Here is a 21,998-nt window from a genome sequence, read left to right on the forward strand (position 1 = left end):
TTCACGTACTCAAAACTCTCTGTAAAAAACATACCTCTGACATACCCACTACACTTTCCTCAATTACCTTAAAATGTGCCCTTTCTTAGGGCATGCTACTCCAATATTTTGAGAATACTTTCCTCAAATTACCTTGGAAATATGTCCTGTCTGAGAAAAAGGATATTGACTGTCCACTCTATCTCTGCCTCCTGTCATCTTATGTGCTTCTATCAATTTACCTCTAATTCTCCTTTACTCCAAAGAGAAAAGCTTTAGCTTGCTTAGCCTATCCTCATAAGACATGCTTTCTAATCCAGGCAGCATCCCGAACTGAACACAAACTCCAGGGAATTAACTCTGACCTTCCTCCCTATACTTTGCTGTCTTACTGGGCAAATAAGGTGAACCAAGATGTAACTCTGCAAAGAGACCAAGCTCCAGGGGCTGGTTCCCTGCCCGCACAGGTATCTGGTCTCCACCTAGTCCCAACAGAATTCAATAAAGAGGAAGGAAAATGTGCTTGGTCAGGATGAGTGCAGATATGTTCTAGGTGGAGCATGTTTCCTTGAAGTGCTCAACACTAACTCGTCATTCCACTTAGAATTAAAATTGGTCACATCTGTCAAGATACAGTGAAAGGCTTGTCTTGCATATTGTTCATACAGGTCAACTCATTAAACAGTTCATTGAGGTGAAACAATAACAATGCAGAATAAAATGTAACTACAGAGAAATTGCAGTGCAGGTAAACAATAAGCTTCAAGATCATAACGATCAAAATGTTTAGGATAACACTTTACAGCACCAATGACCTGGGTTCAATTCCCACTGCTGTCTGTAAAGAAATTTTCAGCTTTCTATTGTTGGATTGAAATCAGCGCAAGTGTCATAAGGTGGGCGTTAAGAATGAATCCAAATGCAAGACACAGACACTGAAGTGCTAGGGACAGGACTAGGTGTGTCAAGGAAGCAAGGGAATTGGGGAAGAGACGATGCTGGACAAGACACAGGCTCTGGGATAGGACTAGACTGGGAAAGTGGCACCTGGACAAGGAACTTGGAACCAGGAATTTGGAACCTGGATCCTGGACAAGGACTCCAAGCCAGGGACTGGACAGGAACCCAGAACCTAGGTCTTGACTGGGGCTCGGACTCCGGATCTAGGTGAGGACAAGACGTGGCAAGGCAACAGGACTGGATGTGGGGGCAGGATGCAGGACTCCTGGGCTGGGTGAGGACATGAAGCTCAGACTTGGACTTGGGAGACAGGAACATGGAACACAGAGCCTTGGTCGAGGGAGAACAGGAACACAGAACACAGAGCCTGGACACCTCCTCAGGAACAGGACGTAGAGCCCGGACTCATACACAGAAAACAGAACACGAGAAGACAGTTCCCAGTGCTAGGTAGCGGCAAAGGGCCAGACCTACCTAGTGAAGGCGTGGACACAAAGACACAGTTCTAAACAACGAAAGACAGTTCCTTATCTGGACACAGCAAGGCTCCAGTCTTGCTCCAGCAGTAGAACTTGACAGCAAAAGTAGGTGAGAGGCAGCAGTCATGGCACCAGGCAACGGGCAGCAGAAAGAAGGGGAAGGGAAGGGAACAGTCCAGCCTCAGGGTAACAGCAAAGTCTTACCCAATGGAGGCAAGGACAGGGAAGGACAGATCCAACTGCAGGGTAACAGCAAAGACAGCCTGACATGCCCCACAATGGCAAGGACAGGATACTGACAAGACAAACCAGCAACCACACTTGAACCCAGGACCACTTATATTCCAGCCCCAATAAGAGAATCAGGTGCCTTAATCAGCCCAACTGAAACAACGGACACCCAGAAGACCCAGAGTCCATTGTCCACAGACTGGACCATGAACTGGAAAGAGGACTTGATAGCAAGAGGTCATTTGTTGGTGGCGTAGCGCAAAGTTTAAATTGAGCTCAGCAGCATTCAGCTTTCTTTCACAAGGCTGAAATCAGCGCAAGGACAATAGACCATAAGACTATAAGACATAGGAGCAGAACTATGCCAATCAGCCCATTGAGTCTGTTCTGCCGTTCCATCTTGGCTGATCCCAAATCCCACTCAACCCCATACACCCGCCTTCTCACCATATCCTTTGATGCCTGACTGTTCAGGGAACTATCAATTTCCACCTTAAGTATACCCACGGACTTAGACTCCACCATAGTCTGTGGCAGAGCATTCCACAGATTCACTCTGGCTAAGAAAATCCCTCCTTACTTCTCTTCTAAAAGGTCACCCTCAATTTTATGGCTGTGCCTTCTAGTTCTGGATACCCCCACCAGAGAAAACATCCTCTCCACATCCACCTTATCCAGTCCTTTCAACATTCGGTAGGTTTCAATGAGATCCCCATGCATTCTTCTAAATTCTAGTGAGTACAGGCCCGAAGCTGCCAAACGGTCCTCATATGTTAACCCCTTCATTCATGGAATCATTCTCGTGAACCTCCTCTGGATTCTCTCCAATGACAACTCATCCTTTCTGGGCCCAAAACTGTTGGCAATACTCCAAATGTGGCCTGACTAGTGTCTTTTAAAGTCTCAGCATTATCTCCTTGCTTTTATATTCTATTCCCCTTGAAGTAAATGCCAGCATTGCATTTGCCTTTTTTACCACAGACTCAACCTGTAAATTAACCTTCTGGGACTATTGCACGAGGACTCCTAATTCCCTCTGCACCTCTGATGTTTGAATCTTTTCCCCATTTAGATAATAGTCCACATTATTGTTCCTTTCATAAAATGCATTATCATACATTTCCCAACACTGTATTCGATCTGCCACTTTTTTGCTCATTCTTCCAATTTGTCCAAGTCCTGCTGCAATCGCATTGCTTCCTCAGCACTAACTACCCCTCCATCTATCTTTCTATCATCCACAAACTTTGTCACTAGCCATCAATTCCATTATCCAAATCATTGACAAACAATGTGAAAAGAGGTGGTTCCAATGCAGATTCCTGAGGAACACCACTAGGCAGCCAACCAGTAAAGGCCCCTTTTATTCCCACTTTCTGTCTCCTGCCTATCAGCCATTCCACCATCCATGCCAGTATCTTTCCTCTAATGCTATAGTATTTTATCTTGTTAAGCAGCCTCATGAGTGGCATCTTTTCAAATGCCTTCTGAAAGTCCAAGTATATGACATCCACTGCCTCTCTTTTGTCCACCCTGCTTGTTACTTCCTCAAAGAATTCTAACAGATTTGTTAGGCAGGATATTTCTTCACAGAAACATGCTGATTTTTACTTATTTTATCATTAGTCTCCAAGTACCCCAAAACCTCATTCTTAATAATAGAATATAATACTAACTCAACCACTGAAGTTAGACTAACTGGCCTACAGTTTCCTTTCCTTTGCCTCCCTCCCTTCTTACAGAGTGGAATGGCATATACAATCTTCCAGTACTCTGGTACCATGCTAGAATTAAGAGATTTTTGAAAACAGCAACTACCCTTGTACTCAACATAAGACAAAAGAGCTGATTGTGGACTTTAGGAAGGGTAAGACAAAGGAACACATACTAATCCTCATAGAGGGATTACAAATGGAGAGAATGAGCAGTTTCAAGTTCCTGGGTGTCAAGATCTCTGAGGATCTAACATGGTCCCAACATATCGATACAGCTATAAAGAAGGCAAGACAGCGGTTATACTTCATTAGGAGTTTGAAGAGCTTTGGTATGTCAACGACAACACTCAAAAACTTCTATAAGTATACCATGGAGAGCATTCTGACAGGCTGCAGCATTGTCTGGTATGGAGGGGTGGGGGGGGGGGGTGCTACTCCACAGACCAAAAGAAGCTGCAGAGGGTTGTAGATTTAGTCGGCTCCATCTTGGGTACTAGCCTACAGAGTACCCAGGATACCTTCAAGGAGCAGTGTCTCAGAAAGGCAGCATCCATTATTAAGGACCTCCAGCACCCAGGGCATGCCCTTTTTTCACTATTTCTATCAGGTAGCAGTTATAGAAGACTAAAGACACGCACTCACAGATTCAGAAACAGCTTCTTTCCCTCTGCCATTAAATTCCCAACTGGACATTGAACTGGTGAACACTATCTCACTTTCTTAACATATATTATTTCTGTAAGAGCAATTATGAGGCTATCAGGCAGGAAATTGAAACTTAAATTGGGAACAGATGTTCTCAGGGAAAAGTACGGAAGAAGTGTGGCAAATGTTCAGGGGATATTTGTGTGAAATTCGCATAGGTACGTTCCAATGAGACAGGGAAGTTATGGTAGGGTACAGGAACCATGGTGTACAAAGGCTGCAATAAATCTAGTCAAGAAGGAAAGAAAAGCTTACAAAAGGTTCAGAGAGCTAGGTAATGTTAGAGATCTGGAAGATTATAAGGCTAACAGGAAGGAGCTTAAGAATGAAATTAGGAGAGCCAGAAGGGGCCATGAAAAGGCCTTGGCGGACAGGATTCCGGAAAAACCCAAGGCATTCTACAAGTATGTGAATAGCAAAGGATAGGATGTGAGACAATAGGTAATGTTAGAGATCTGGAAGTTTATAAGGCTAACAGGAAGGAGCTTAAGAAGGAAATTAGGAGAGCCAGAAGGGGACATGAGAAGGCCTTGGTGGGCAGGATTACGGAAAACCTCAAAGCATTCTACAAGTATGTGAAGAGCAGGAGGATAAGACGTGAAAGAATAGGACCTATCAAGTGTGACAGTGGGAAAGTGTGCATGGAACCAGAGGAGACAGTAGAGGTACTTAATGAATGCCTTGCTTCAGTATTCACTATGGAAAGGGAACTTGATGACAGTAGTGATGACTTGCAGCTGACTGATAAGCTTGAGCATGTAGATATTAAGAAAGAGGATGTGCTGGAGCTTTTGGAAAGCATCAAGTTGGATAAATCGCAGGGACCGGATGATATGTACCCAGGCTACTGTGGGAGGTGAGGGAGGAGATTGCTGATCCTCTGGCGATGATCTTTGCATCATCAATGGGGATGGAAGAGGTTCTGGAGGATTGGAGGGTTGCAAATGTTGTTCCTTTATTCAAGAGAGGGAATAGGGATAGCCCAGGAAATTAGAGACCAGTGAGTCTTACTTCAGTGGTTGGCAAGTTGATGGAGAAGATTTTGAGAGGCAGGATTTATGAACATTTGGAGAGGTATAATATGATTAGGAATAGTCAGCATGGCTTTGTCAAGGGCAGGTCAAGGCTAGCGAGCCTGATTGAATTTTTTGAGGATGTGACTAAACACGTTGATGAAGGAAGAGCAGTAGATGTAGTGCATATGGATTTCAGCAAGGCATTTGATAAGGTAGCCCATCAAAGGCTTATTGAGAAAGTAAGGAGGCATGGGATCCAGGGGGACGTTGCTTTGTAGATCCAGAACTGGCTTGCCCACAGAAGGCAAAGAGTGGTTGTTGATGGGTCATATTCTGCATGGTCACCAGTGGAGTACCTCAGGGATCTGTTCTGGGACCCTTACTCTTCGTGATTTTTATAAATGGCCTGGTTGAGGATGTGGAGGGATGGGTTAGTAAGTTTGCTGATGACACTAAGGTTGGGGGTCTTGTGGATAGTGTGGAGGGCTGTCAGAGGTTAGGGACATTGATAGGATGCAAAACTGGGCTGAGAAGTGGCAAAAAGAGTTCAACTCAGATAAGTGTGAAGTGGTTTATTTTGGTAGGTCAAATATGATGGTAGAATATAGTATTGATGGTGTGGAGGATCAGAGGAATCTTGGGGTCCGAGTCAATAGGATGCTCAAAACAGCTGTGCAGGTTGACTCTGTGCAGGCATATGGTGTATTGGTCTTCATCAAACATGGAATTGAATTTAGGAGCCAAGAGGTAATGTTGCAGCTATATAGGACCCTGGTCAGACCCCACTTGGAGTACTGTGCTCAGTTCTGGTTGCCTCACTACAGGAAGGATCTGGAAGCCATAGAAAGGATGCAGATGAGATTTACAAGGATGTTGCACCTTTCTGAAACACCTCTCCTTGAAGATGTCCTGGGCACTTTGTAGGTTAGTGCCCAAATTGGAGCCAACTAAATTTACAACTTTTTTCAGTCCTGTGCAGTAGTGCCCAGACAGTGATGCAACCTGTCAGAATGCTCTCTGTCAGATGTTATAGATGTGATAGGAGGTGAGGACCTCGATACAATAGCTATCACTAAAGAGGTAGTGCTGAAAAAACTTGTGGGTCTGAAGATAGACAAATCCCCTGACCCTGGTGGAGTGCATCCCAGGGTACTAAAAGAAATGGCAGTAGTAGAGGCTTTAGTGACGATTTACCAAAATTCTCTGGACTCGCGTTTGGTCTTGGTAGATTGGAAGATAGCAAATGTAACACCACTGTTCAAAAAATGATATAGACAAAAGGCAGGTAATTATAGGCCAGTTAGTTTAACACCTGTAGTTGGGAAAATGCTTGAAGCTATCATTAAAGAAGAAATAGTGAGGCATCTGAAAAGAAGTGGATTCATCAGGTAGACACAGCATGGATTCAGCAAAGGCAGGTCATGTTTGACAAAGTTACTGGAGTCTTTGAGGATATAACAGGCACAGTGGATAGAGGAGAACAGATGGACATTATTTACTTGGATTTCCAGAAGGCGTTTGATAAGGTGCCAAAAGACTTATCCATGAGATAAGAATGCATAGAGTTGGGGGTGATGCATTGAATTGAATTGAATTGACTTAATTACTTACATCTTTCACATACATGAGTAAAAATTTTTGTTCAATCTCCATCTAAATGTGCAATGTGCAATTTATAGTCATTTATAATAATATTATGTTCAACAGGATAGTCAATATAACATAGAAATACAGTTGCATCAGCATGAATTAAGCAGTCTGATAGCCTTTTGGAAGAAGCTGTTCCAGAGGCTGTTGGTCCTGGCTTTTATGCTACGGTACCATTACCCGGATGGTAGTAGTTGGAACAGTTTGTGGTTGGGGTCACTCGGGTCCCCAATGATCCTTCTTACACACCAGTCTTTGTAAATGTCCTGAATAGTGGGAAGTTCACATCTACAGATGCGCTGGGCTGTCCACACCATTCTCTGCAGAATCCTGCAATTGAGGGAAGTACAGTTCTCATACCAGGCAGGCAGTCAAGATGCTCTCAATTGTGCCCCTGTGGAAAGTTCTTAGGATTTGGGGACCCATACAAAACCTCTTCAACCGTCTGAGGTGCTGCCAGTATGTACAAACCACGTGAGATCCTCGGTGATGCTTATGCCAAGGAACTTAAAACTTTTCACCTTCTCAACCCCAGATCCATTGATGTCAATAGGGGTTAGCCTGTCTCCATTCCTCCTGTAGTCCACAACCAGCTCCTTTGTTTTTGCGACATTGAGGAAGAGGTTGTTTTCTTGACACCACTGTGTCAAGGTGATGACTTCTTCTCTGTAGGGTGCCTCATTATTATTTGAAATTAGGCCAATCAGTGTAGTGTTGTCAGCAAATTTAATTAGCAGATTGGAGCTGTGGGTGGCGACACAGTCATGGGTACACAGAGAGTAAAGGAGGGAGCTTAGGACACAGCCCTGAGGAGCTCCTGTGTTGAGGGTCAGAGGGGCAGACATGAAGGAACCCACTCTTACCATCTGCCAGCGATCTGACAGGAAGTCCAGGATCCGGTTACACAAGGCAGGGTGAGGACCGAGGTGTCTGAGCTTGAGTCTGGAGAGAATTATGGTGTTGAATGCTGAACTGTAGTCGAAAAACAACATTTTCACATAAGCATCCTTCTTCTTCAGGTAAGTAAGGACGGTGACTATTGCATCATCTGTCAATCAGTTGTGGTGGTAGGTGAATTGTAGGAGTCCAGTGTGGCTAGTAGCATGCTGCAGATGCTTATTATTGAGGTGAGTGTGACAGGATGCCAGTCGTTCAGACATTACCTTGGTCTTTTTATGTACTGGAACAATGGTGGATGTTTTGAAACAAGAGGTCACTCTACACTAGGAGAGGGAGAGATTAAAAATGTCTGTAAACACACCTGCCAGTTGTGCCGCACACATCCTGAGTACCCGCCCTGGGATGCTGTCTGGACCCGGAGCCTTGCGACAGTCCACTTGTAGGAAACATCTGCATACTTCAGCCTCAGAGATGACCAAGTTAGAGGTCACTTCGGTGGCTCTCCTTGGGGACTCAGTGTTGGCAACATCAAATTGAGCTTAAAAAAGATTTAGCTCATCTGAGAGAGAGGCAGTGATGTCGGCAGCACCTCTGCACTTAGCTTTGAAGTTTGCGATGGTGTGAAGACCTTGTCATAAGCTGCATGTGTTGTTGGTGGAAAGCGGAGTCTGAATCTTGTCCCTGTATTGTTGTTTCACTGCCCTGATGACTTTACACAGATGGTAGTTACATTTCTTGAGTTCTGCTGATTACCAATACAAGCTCTGTGTCACGCGGTAAGTGCTGCTCGCATGGAACTGTTGATCCAGGGTTTCTGATTTGGAGAGACCCTGACAGATTTTTGGGGGACAACATCCTCGATGCACTTCCAAATGAAGCTCGTGACCCCATCAGTGAACTCGGAGACATCCTCATCATGAAAGACATTCCAGTTGACATTATCAAAGCAGTCCTGTAGCACAGAGACCGAATGGTCAGACCAACAGTGGACGGTTTTAATTATGGTCGCCTGTACATGAGCAGAAGCAAGATGGAGGAGTGATCCGACTTCCCAATTGGGGGGTGAAGGAGCACTTTGTAAGCATGGTGGAAGGGAGAGTAGCAGTGGCTGAGAATTCTATCTCCTCCTGTGCTCACCTGGATGTGTTGGCAAAACTTTGCATTAGGGTTGCTCAATTAAAGTCTCTGGACTTCAGACAATGAAGGCAGCCTCCGGGAGTGCAGTCTCCAGGGTGTTGATGGCCTCATACCACTCCTTGAGAGCTATGCCAGTATCAGCTTGCAGCAGAATAGATACAGCTGAGATGATAACAGCCGTGAACTCCCTGGGCAGCCAGAAAGGTCTACACATCAGCACAAGCTACTCCAGATTGGGGGAACAAAAGGATTTGAGGGCATACATATTCTGGGGGTCACACCAAGCATTGGTGACCATGAAGCATATCCCACCAACTTTACTCTTCCCGGAGAGGTTTTTCGACCTGTCTGCCTGGAACAGGGAGAACCCAGAGGGCTCGATGGCATGATCCAGTATCTCCTCCATCAGCCAGATCTCCACGAAGCACAAATTGTTACATTCGTTTCCTGCTGGTAGGAGATTCTGTCTCTCAGTTTGCACAGCTTATTGTCCAGGGACCGAACGTTAGCCAGGAGTATGTTAGGGAGCAGTTAATTAATAGAAAGCAGAGAGTTGGAATACATGGGTGTTACTCTGGTTGGCAATCAATAGGTAACAGTGTGCCACAACGGTTGGTGCTGGGTCCACAACTGTTCATGATATACATTAATGATCTGGAAGAGGAGACCGAGTGTAGTGTATCTAAGTTTGCTGATGATACTAAATTGAGTGAAAAAGCAAATTGTGCAGAAGATATGGAGAGTCTGCAGAGAGATATAGATAGGTTAAGTGATGGGCAAGAGTCTGGCAGATGGAATACAATGTTGGTAAATGTGAGGTCAACCAATTTGGAAGGAAAAATTAAAGAACATATTTAAATGGTAAAAATGTATCATGCTGCTGTGCAGAGGGACTTGGGAGTGCTTATGCATGAATCACAAAAGGTTGGTTTGAAGGTGCAAGCTTGAAGGTTTGAAGGCTATCAAAAAAGGCAAATGGAATGTTGGCCTTCATTGCTACAGGAATTGAATTTAAGAGCAGGGAGGTTATGCTGCAACTGTACAGGGTACCAGTTAGGCCACATCTGGAATACCATGTGCACTTCTGGTCTCCTTACTTGAGGAAGGATATACTGGCTTTGGAGGCAGTGCAGAGGAGGTTTATCAGGTTGATCCCAGGGATTAGGACATTAGACTATCAAGACAGATTGAGTCGCCTGGGACTGCACTCACTGGAATTCAGTCCACCCCTGCTCTGGTGGGTTAGTGTGTAAATGGGCCACTTGAGCTCACAGTACCTGTCAATCAGCTTATCTAAGAGGTTCTGCTCAATGTTCGTCAGTTATCAATTTTTATTGATACACGGCTTTATTACAGCTTAGGGTATCAGAGTTCAGAATTCAATTTCTTTAGCCAGAGGGTAATGTATCTAAGGAACTCTTTGCCACAAGCAGCTGTGGAGCCAAGTCTTTATGTGTATTTAAACTAGAGGTTGATAGTTTCTTGATTGATCAGGGCATGAAGGGTTATGGGGAGAAGGCAGAAGATTGGGTCTGAGGAAAATTGGATCTGCTACAATGAAATGGTGGAGCAGACTCAATGGCCTAATTTTGCTTCTATATCTTACGGTTTTCTGATACCTACAGGGTCAAGGACAACTTCTATCCCACTGTTATCATACTATTCAATGGATCTTTGGCCCAATAAGATAGTCTCTTAGCCCCACAATCAAATGATCTTGCACTTTATTGGTTACCTCTACTGCACTTTTCTCTGCACCTGCTATACGTTATTTTATTTTTTTACTTTAGAGATCCAGCATAAAACAGGTCCTTCCAGCCCTTTGAGCTGTGCTCCCCAGCAACACCTGATTAACCCCGGCTTAAACACGGGGCAATTTACAATGACCTATTAACCTACTAACTGGACTGTGGGAGGAACCAGAGCACCCAAAGGAAACCCTCACATTCCACAGGAAGTGTGAACAGACTCTTTACAGATGACATCTGAATTAAGCTCCGAACTCTGACATCTCGAGCTGACACCTAGAGAATCATGGTCTGATCAGGGACAGTCAGCATGGGTTTGTGAAGGGCAGATCTTGTCTAACAAGCCTGATAGAGTTCTTTGAGGAGGTGACCAAGCATATAGATGAGGGTAGTTCAGTGGATGTGATCTACATGGATTTTAGTAAGGCATTTGACAAGGAACCACATGGTAGGCTAATTCAGAAAGTCAGAAGGCATGGAATCCAGGGAAGTTTGGCCAGGTGGATTCAAAATTGACTTGCCTGCAGAAAGCAGAGGGTCATGGTGGAGGGAGTACATTTGGACTGGAGGGTTGTGACTAGTGGTGTCCCACAAGGATCGGTTCTGGGACCTCTACTTTTCATGATTTTTATTAATGACCTGAATGTGGGGGTGGAAGTGTGGGTTGGCAAGTTTGCAGACGACACAAAAGTTGATGGTGTTGTGGATAGTGTAGAGGATTATTGAAGATTGCAGAGAGACATTGATAGGATGCAGAAGTGGACTGAGAAGTGGCAGATGGAGATCAACCCAGAGAAATGTGAGGTGGTACACTTTGGAAGGACAAACTCCAAGGCAGAGTACAAAGTAAATGGCAGGATACTTGGTAGTGTGGAGGAGCAGAGGGATCTGGGGGTACATGTCCATAGATCCTTGAAAGTTGCCTCACAGGTAGATAGGGTAGTTAAGAAAGCTTATGGAGTGTTAGCTTTCATAAGTTGAGGGATAGCATTTAAGAGCCTTGGGGTAATGATGCAACTCTATAAAACTCTGGTTAGGCCACACTTGGAGTACTGTGTCCAGTTCTGGTCGCCTCACTATAGGAAGGATGTGGAAGCATTGGAAAGGGTACAGAGGAGATTTACCAGGATGCTGCCTGGTTTAGAGAGTATGCATTATGATCATATGCATCAACGATTTCGATGAAGGCATTGAGAATAACATCAGCAAGTTTGCTGATGATACTAAGCTGGGTGGCAGTGTGACATGTGATGAGGATGTTAGGAGAATTCAGGGTGACTTGGATAGGCTGAGTGAGTGGGCAGATACTTGGCAGATGACATTTAATGTGAATAAGTGTGAGGTTATCCACTTTGGGAGTAAGAACAGGAAGGCAGATTATTATCTGAATGGTGTAGAGTTAGGTAAGGGAGAAATACAAAGAGATCTAGGAGTCTTTGTTCATCAGTCACTGAAGGTGAATGAGCAAGTGCAGCAGGCAGTGAAGAAGGCTAATGGGATGTTGGCCTTTATTACAAAGGGAATTGAGTACAAGAGCAAGGAAATCCTCTTGCATTTGTACAGGGCCCTGATGAGACCACACCTGGAGTATGGTGTACAGTTTTGGTCTCCAGGGTTAAGGAAGGGTATCCTGGCTATAGAGGAATTGCAGTGTCGATTCACGAGGTTAATTCCTGGGATGTCCGGACTGTCTTACGCAGAGAGGTTAGAGAGACTGGGCTTGTACACGTTGGAATTAAGGAGATTGAGAGAAGATCTGATTGCAACATATAAGATTATTAAGGGATTGGACAAGATAGAGGCAGGAAATATGTTCCAGATGCTGGGAGAGTCCAGTACCAGAGGGCATGGTTTGAGAATAAGGGGTAGGTCATTTAGGACAGAGTTAAGGAAAAACTTCTTCTCCCAGAGAGTTGTGGGGGTCTGGAATGCACTGCCTCAGAAGGCAGTGGAGGCCAATTCTCTGGATGCTTTCAAGAAGGAGCTAGATAGGTATCTTATGGATGGGGGAATTAAGGGATATGGGGACAAGGAAGGAACCAGGTATTGATAGTAGATGATCAGCCATGATCTCAGAACGGCAGTGCAGGCTCGAAGGGCCGAATGGTCTACTTCTGCACCTATTGTCTATTGTCTATCAGAGATTAAGGGAGCTAGGGCTTTACTCTTTGGAGAAAAGGAGGATGAGAGGAGACATAATAGAGGTCTACAAGATATTAAGAGGAATAGCTAGAGTGGACAGCCTGCATCTCTTCCCCAGGGCACCACTGCTCAGTACAAGAGGACATGGCTTTAAGGTAAGGGGGGGGAGTTCAAGGGGGTTGAAGGTTTTTTACTCAGACAGTGGTGGAGGCTGATACTCTAGTGAAATTTAAGAGACTACTAGACAGGTATATGGAGGAATTTAAGGTGAGGGGTTATATGGGAGGCAGGGTTTAAGGGTCAGCACAACATTGTGAGCCAAAAGGCCTGTACTGTTCTGTACTATTCTATGTTCTATGTTTCAGATTTCCTCGAGTTTCAGGTCATAATCTGGTAAATTTCTTTTGCGTGTAAGATGAGAAAGGGGAAATTGATCTTGGTCTAAAACACTAACTGTTTATTTCTTTCCTTAGATGCTGGCTGATCTGCTGAGTTCCTCCAGCATTTTGTGTGTGTTGCTCAAAACTCAATGGCCATTTTATTAGGTACAGGAGTTATGTTTGTGGTCTTCTGCTGCTGTAGCCCATCCATTTCAAAGTTCAACATGTTGTGCAGTCAGTGACGCTCTTCTGCACACCACTTTTATACCATATGGTTATTTGAGTTACTCCCACTTTCCTGTCAGCTTAAGACGATAAGACCATAACTCCTCAGAGCAGAACTAGGCTATTCAGCCCATTGAGTCTGCTCCACCATTCCATAATGGCTGATCCCAGATTCCAATCAACCCAGTACACCTGCCTTCGTGCCATGTCCTTTGGTGCCCTAACCAATCAGGAAACTATCAACATCCACCTTAACTCTATGCATGGACTTGGCCTCCACTACAGTCTCAGCCACATATTCCTGAGAGGACATATGATTTGCTGATTGAGTAGAAAAGACAGCGACTCGCTGCAGTTTGGAGCTTTGAGCAGCGGTCAATCAGCATTCGGGATTGTTTGACAAGAACAAATTAAATTAGAGCAGGGGTAAGTGGAGCAACCATCATTGGAGTGGTCAGAGTTAGAGTGGGGTTTTTGAGGCTTCAGTTCTTCAAGGTTTCAATCAGAGAAGGTGAAAAAGCTGAAGACAGAGCTTTCTTCCCCCACAATTTATGATCTTTCCTTCTTTATAGTTGCTCAGTTAGGAACAGTAGAAATGCCAGGCAGGATAGTGGAATGCTCCTCTTGTGGGATGTGGGAAGGCAGGGAGACCTGGCAACTACACCTATGAGAAATGCATCCAGTTGCAGTTTCTAACATGCCACATGGAGTTGCAGCTGGAACTGGATGAACTCTGGATCATTCCGGAGGCTCAGGAGTAAATAGAGAGGACATACAGAGAGGTAGCTACGTTCAAGGTCCAGGACACAGGAAGTTGGGTATCCAGAAGGGGGAAAGGTGGTAGGCAGCAAGTGCAGAGTGCCCCTGTGGCCATTCCCCTCAATAACATCACTTTAGATATTCTGGGGAGGTGGGGGATGATCGAGCAAAGAAAAGTCATGGCAGTCAGCTCTCTGGCACTGAGTCTGACTCTGTGACTCAGAAGGGAAGGGGTAGAAGAGGTGAGCTGTATTGACAGGGGAATCATTAGTTAAGGAAACAAAAAAGTGGTTTTGTGGGTGAGAATGAGATTCTCAGATGGTACATTGCCTTCCAGATGCCAAGGTCTGGGATATCTCAGATCGAGCCCTCAGCATTCTTAAGTGGGAGGTTGAACAGCCAAAGGTTGTGGTCCATGTAGTACCAATGACAGGGGTAGGAAGAGGAATGAGGTTCTGCAAAGTGAGTTCAGGCAGTTAGGTGCCAAGTTAAAGGGCAGGACCTCTAGGATTGTGATCTCAGGATTGCTACCAATGTCATGTGTAGAAAGGCCAGAAATAGGACAATTATACAGCTTAACACATGGATAAGGAGTTGATGTAGGAGGAATGGCATAAGATTTGTGGATCAATGGGCTCTCTTCCAAGGAAGGTGGGACATGTACAGAGGAGATAGTTTGCACCTGAACTGGTGGGGACAAATATCCAGTGGGAAAATTTGATAGTGCCTTGGACCCTGCAGGAGGCAAGTAGCAGAGATGTTTAAAGAAAGGCTCTAAAAATGAACCAGGAAATTATAGGCCGGTGAGCCTGACATTGTTATTGGAAAGTATTCTTAGGGACTGAATATATAAGTACTTGGACTGATTAAGGATGGCTTTGTGCGTGCTAGGTTATGTCTAACCAATTTTATTGAGTTCTTTGAGGAAATTGCCAGTAAGGTAGATGAAAGCAAGGCAGTGGATGTTGTCTACATTGACTTCAGCAAGGTATTTGACAAGGTTCCACATGGGAGGTTAGTCAAAAGGGATCAGTTGTTTGGCATTCAACATGAGGTAGTAAATTGGATTAGACATTGGCTTTGTGGGAGAAGCCAGAGAGTGGTAGTAGATGGTTGCCTCTCTGACTTGAGGACTGTAATGAGTAGAGTGCCACAGGGATCAGTGCTAGGTCCGTTGTTATTTGTCATCTATAATCAGTGATCTGGATGATAATGTGGAAAACTGGATCAACAAATTTGCAAATTGTACCAAGATTGGGGGTGTAGTAGTCTGCGAGGAAGACTATCATAACTTGCAGTGAGATCTGCTAGCAGGAATTTAATGTAGACAAGTGTCAGGTGTTGCACTTCAGTAGGACCAACCAGGGTAAGCTTTGCAGTGATTGGTGGGCCACTGAGGAGTGTGGTAAGCAAAGAGATCTGGGAATGCAGGGCCATAATTCACTGAAAGTGGTATCATAGGCTGATAGGTGACATTGGTGAAGCAAAGTTTGGAGTATTGTGTGCAGTTTTGGTCACCTACCTACATGAAATGTAGGTAGATAAGATTGAAGGAGTACAGAAAAAATTTACAAAGATGTTGCTGGAACTGGAGGAACTGAGTTATATGGAAAGACTGAATAGGACCCTATTCCCTGGAATGTAGAAGATTAAGAAGAGATTTGATAGAGGTATACAAAATTATGAGGGATATAGACAAAGTAAATGCAAGCAGTAATTGCAATGTGAATGTGGAACAAGCCGCCAGCACAAATGTACACGCAGGTTTGATTTCAATGTTTACGAGATGTTTGGATGGTAGGGATATGGAGGGCTATGGCCTGGTTCAGCTCAATGGGAGTAGGCAGTTTAAATGACTTGGCATGGACGAGATGGGCCAAAGATCCTGTTTCTGTGTTGTACTGTTCTCTGACTCCATGACTATGTTAAGGGTTATGGGCTGAGTGCAGGTAGGTGGGACAAGGTGAGAGTAAGCACTCAACATGGACTAGAAGGGCCGAGATGGCCTGTTTCCATGCTGTAATTGTTATATGGTTATATAGTTCTTCCAGCCGTCAGAATCAGGTTTAATATCACTGGCGTACGTCGTAAAATGTGTTGTTTTGTGGCAGCAGTACATTGCAATATATAATAATAAAAACTATGAAATGCAATAAATATGTATTAACTTTAATAAACACAGGTGCATAAAGAGGAAAAAATGACTGAGGTAGTGTTCATAGATTTATTGACTATTCAGAAATCTGATTTCGGAGGGGAAGAAACTGTTTCTAAATGCTGAGTGTGTGTCTTCAGGCTCCTGTACCTCCTCCCTGATGGTAGTAATGAGAAGAGGGCATGTCCTGAGTATTGGGGGTCCTTAATGATGGATGTCTCCTTTTTGAGGTACTGTACCACCTTTTGAAGGTGTTCTAGATGCTGGGGACGCTAGTGCCCATGATGGAACTGGCCGAGTTTACAATTTTCTGCAGTTTTTTCCAATTCTGTACAGTGGCCCCTTCATAGCAGATGATGATGCAACCAGTTAGGATGCTCTCCACTGGTCATCTGCAGAAATTGCAAACATCTTTGGTGATATATCAATGTTCCTTTGAACTCCTAATGAAATATAGCCGCTGTTGTGTCTTCTTTATAATTGCATTAATATATTGGGCCCATGATAGATCCTCAGAGATGCTGGCATCCAGGAACTTGATACTGCTCACCCTTTGCACTACGCAAGTCCTTGCCATCCAGAAGTCTACAGTCAATCCCTTGGACTTACTGACATTGTGTGCCCCTCTCCACCTTCCAGAACCCTTACTCTGTTCCCCCTTTTCAATTTTCCTCCTACTGCACACCGGCAAGACTCTTAATAGTGTTGATGAGTAGAGGGATTTTGAGATCCATAGCTCCTTGGAAATGGCTGCTCATGTTGATACAGTTAAGAAGGCATTTGGCTTGCTTGCCTTTATTTTTCAAGGAAGTTATGATGCAGATTTTTAAAACTCTAGTTAGGCTGCATCTAGGGTTCTTGTCACCCTATTATAGGAAGGATGTTGAGGCTCTGGAGAGGGTTCGGAAGAGGTTTACCAGGATGCTGCCTGGATTGTGCTCTCACGAGAGATTGGACAAACTTCCGTTGTTTTCTCTGGAGCAGCGGAGCTGTGGGGGATCTGATAGAGGTTGATAAAGTTATAAGAGGCATAGATAGAGGCACAGACTGTATCATTTTTTTCCCAGGTTGAAATGTCTAATACCAGAGGGCATACATTTAAGATGAGAGGGATTAATTTCAAAGGAGATGTGAGGGGCAAGTTTATTTTTTATAAACGCAGAGTGATGGGTGCTTGGAACGCTCTGACTTGGGTGGTGGTAGAGGCAGATACATTAAGGAATGTCTCTTCAATCCTATACAGTTGCACTTATCAACTCATTGAAAACCACTCCCCCATGGGAGGTGGGGATTTGCAGACCTTCCCGCTAGCTTCTCTTTAGCTGATGATGTAGGGTTTAAATCTAACATGCAGTAACTGTGCATCTCTTTTCTAGTCTCAGGTCACCGTGGACCAGGTAGACGAGGGTGCAGTGGAGACGGTAAACAGTAGGGGTGTGTTGCAGTAAAGAGGGCCCAGGCACAAATGTTAGATACATATTTGCTATGTTGAGTGCTTAGTTTAGATGTGCATCTGGAACCAAGTTTAACTTGAAGTGTTTACAAATGTTTATTGTCTGTTTTGTTTGTAAATAAATAGTTAACCTACTTACCGGTTGTGAGTGCCTTCTGTCTCCACTCACCAAACCTGTGAACCTGATTTCCCACATCCCTGTATCAAGCAGGGATGTGGGTGGAAATGCAAGGGATAACAGAGAAGGAGCTGAGGGGAATAACAAGAAACTTTGGGTAATGATTCAGCATGCTAAACTGGTATTCAATTCTCCAAGAACCTACACTCAGTAGCCATTTAATGGTTACATCCGTACACCATCTAATCACATGCTGGCATTTCAAAGCAGATGTGGTGAAGATCTTCAGTTACCGTTTACACCAAACATCACAACGGGGAAGAAATGTCACCTCAGTGATTTTGACCATGGGAATGATTGATGTTGCCAGACAGGGTGGTTAGTGTGGCTGAGAAACTGCAGATCACCCAGAATTTTCAACCTCCAATGATCTCCAGTTTTATTGATGAAAAAACCTTGTTAATGAGAGAGGTCAAGGGAGAACAGCCAGACTGGTTCAAGCTGACAGGAAGGTGACAGTAACTCAAATAACTATGTGTTACAACAGTGGCATGCAAAACACACTTCACGTCGTATCTTTAAAGTACATTTTGAAGGTTCAAGGTACATCTATTATCAAAGTATGTATACTCTATACAACATTGAGATTCATTTCCTTACAGGCAGCCACAGAACAAAGGAACCCAAATGAACCCATTAAAAAAGACCGTCAAACACCCAATGTGCAAAAAAAATCATGTAACCTATAAAAAAATAAGCAAATAGCATTCAGGACTAAAGTTCATGAAACGCAAAAAATACTGGAGGAACTCAGAGGGTCATGCAGCACCTATGGAAAAAAGAACAGTCGGTCTTCTGGGCTGAGACCCTTCGGCAGGACAAAGAAAATGTGAGAAGTAGATTTAAAAGGTGGAAAGGGGAGAGTGAAACACAAATGATAGGTGAAACCGGGAGGGGGAGGGATGAAGTAAAGAGCTGAGAAGTTAATTGGTGAAAGAGATACAGGGCTGGAGAAGGGGGAATCTGATAGGAGAGGACAGAAGCCCATGGAAGGAAGAAAAGGGGGAGGAGCACCAGAGGGAGGCTGTGGGCAGGCAAGGAGATAGGGTGTGACAGGGAAAAGGGGATGAGGATAGGTGAAGGAGAGGGCAGGTGGGGGGGCATTACCAGAAGTTTGAGAAATTGAGGCTACCCAAATGTAATATAAGGTGTTGCTCCTTCAATCTGAGTGTGGCCTCATTGCAACAATAGAGGAGGCCATGGATAGACATATTGGAATGAGAATGGGAAGTGAAATTAAAATGGGTGGCTACTGGGAGATCCCTCTTGTTCTGGCGGACAGAGTGTAGGTGCTCGGCGAAAATTTCATGAAAGTGAGTTCACAGCCACGAACCCAGTCATCACTGCAGCAGGTGCAGGAGCCCATTAGTTTGAGGCCAGCAACTCAGAGTGCAGAGATGAGCAAACCTTGCTGAACTCCCAGTCTCCACACCCTGATATTTTCAATGTGGCCTGAGTGTATATCCTGCATTGTTTCCCTGAAGAAATGTCTTCTATTGCAATAAAGGTACAGTAGGTTACAGGGTTCGCATAGCATCATGGGGCAAAGGGCCTGTACTGTGCTCTAGTGTTCTATGTTCACACAAGTTTACAAATAACTGTATCCTAGAGAAATTCCTGCTACTGTAATAAGCATTCTTTCTTCTTTAAGTATATTTGATGGACAGATTTTGCAAGTAACCGTACCTTGTATTCCAGTACTCCCGATTCGGTCTCTTCTACATTAGTGAGACCCGACATAAATTGGTTGAGTACCTCTGTTCCACCCACCAACAGTGGAAGTTCCCAGTGGCCAATCATTTTAACTCTTATCCCCAGTCCCGTTCCAAGATGTCGGTCCGTGGCCCCCTCTTTTGCAATAATGCAGCCACTATTGGTGGGGTGGAGCAACATATTCCCTCCAGGTAGCCTCCAGCCTTATAGAATGAACATTGATTTCTCCTTCTGGTCAATTCCTCTTTCCCCTCCCCTCTTCTTCTATTCCTCATTACCTCCTCATCACCTGCCTATCACCTCCCCCGATGCACCTCCTTTCCCCCACGGTCCACTCTCCTCTCCTATCAGATCTTTGATCTCCAGCGGTTTACCTTTCCCACCAACCTGGCTTCACATTCTAGCTTGTCCTCCTTCCCCTCCCCATTTTTAATTCTGTCATCTTCCCCCATCTTTTCCTTTCTGAGGAACGTTGTCTTGGTTATGTCATAAGGGGACAGGAGGCTGAACCCAAGTGCAGGACACAGGCACTGAAGTACTAGGGGCAGGATGGGATCAACTAAACAATGGACAAGATGTGGTGACCATGGTGTGCATGAGGGACATGACGTTCAAGGTGATTCTGGGGTTCCGGGACAGTCTTGGAGTTCAGGCAAGGCAGGATCCCAGAGTTCAGACAAGGTCTAGGAGTTCACTGGGTGGGCCGCATAACTGCTAGGCAGGGCCCAGACATCCCAGGCAGGAACAAGGGGGCCTGAGCAGCGCGCGGGGCAGCTGGGTAGGTTGCGGGGCACAACCCGTCAACAGCGAGAGATAGGTAGGGGCAGAGACCTCTGGGCCTCATGACTCATCAGAAGGGCCGGGACTTCTGAGGCAGGAACACGGGGGCCTGAGCAGGTCGCGGGGCACAACCCGTCGGCAGCGAGGGATGGAAAGGGGTAGAGTCCCCTGCTGGGCAACGGCACTCCAGCCAGGCTTGCCTGACGGAGGCAAGGGATAGGAAGGGAACTAGGTGACTGCCAGACTTACTCGAAGAACTCGACTTTAATGAGGGCAACCGGAGGAACAGGACAACCCTAAAATCCACTCAGTCCCAGAGCCCCCTATATACACCGCCAGCCGATGGGCATCAGGTGCGCCTCCTTGAGCCCCAACAAGTCACGATGATCCACAGGTGTGACTAATTGGGCTCAAGAGCAAAAGGAGGGACAGCTACAAGACAGACCCGGTGTCTGGTGTCCGCGGACCGGATCAAGACCCAGAATGCAGGCTCTGGACCAGACCATAACAGTTTATCTGTATAACTGAGTGACCATAAGTCTGTATACACAGGTGTGACAGTGACCATAAGTCTGTACACACGGGTATAACTGAGTGACCATAAGTCTGTATACACGGGGGTGAATGAGTGACCATAAATCTGTATACACGGGTGTGACAGAGTGACCATAAATCAGTACACACGGGTATAACTGAGTGACCATAAATCTGTATACACGGGTGTGACTGAGTGACCATAAATCTGTATACACGGGTGTGACTGAGTGACCATAAATCTGTATACATGGGTGTGACTGAGTGACCATAAATCTGTATACACGGGTGTGACTGAGTGACCATAAATCTGTATACACGGGTGTGACTGAGTGACCATAAATCTGTATACACGGGTGTGACTGAGTGACCATTAATCTGTATTCACGTGAGTGACTGAGTGACCATAAATCTGTATACACGGGTGTGACTGAGTGACCATAAATCTGTACACACGGGTGTGAGTGAGTGACCATTAATCTGTATACACGGGTGTGACTGAGTGACCATAAATCTGTATACACGGGTGTGACTGAGTGACCATAAATCTGTATACACGGGTGTGACTGAGTGACCATAAATCTGTATACACGGGTGTGACTGAGTGACCATAAATCTGTATACACGGGTGTGACTGAGTGACCATAAATCTGTACACACGGGTGTGACTGAGTGACCATAAATCTGTACACGGGTGTGACTGAGTGACCATAAATCTGTACACACGGGTGTGACTGAGTGACCATAAATCTGTACACGGGTGTGACTGAGTGACCATAAATCTGTACACACGGGTGTGACTGAGTGACCATAAATCTGTACACGGGTGTGACTGAGTGACCATTAATCTGTATACATGGGTGTGACTGAGTGACCATAAATCTGTATTCACGGGAGTGACTGAGTGACCATAAATCTGTACACACGGGTGTGACTGAGTGACCATAAATCAGTACACACGGGTATAACTGAGTGACCATTAATCTGTACACACGGGTGTGACTGAGTGACCATAAATCTGTACACGGGTATGACTGAGTGACCATAAATCTGTACACACGGGGGTGACTGAGTGACCATAAATCTGTATACACGGGTGTGACTGAGTGACCATAAATCTGTACATGGGTGTGACTGAGTGACCATAAATCTGTACACACGG

The sequence above is a fragment of the Hypanus sabinus genome, chromosome 25 (genome assembly GCF_030144855.1).
Source record: "Hypanus sabinus isolate sHypSab1 chromosome 25, sHypSab1.hap1, whole genome shotgun sequence".
In the NCBI taxonomy this organism is placed as follows: domain Eukaryota; kingdom Metazoa; phylum Chordata; class Chondrichthyes; order Myliobatiformes; family Dasyatidae; genus Hypanus; species Hypanus sabinus.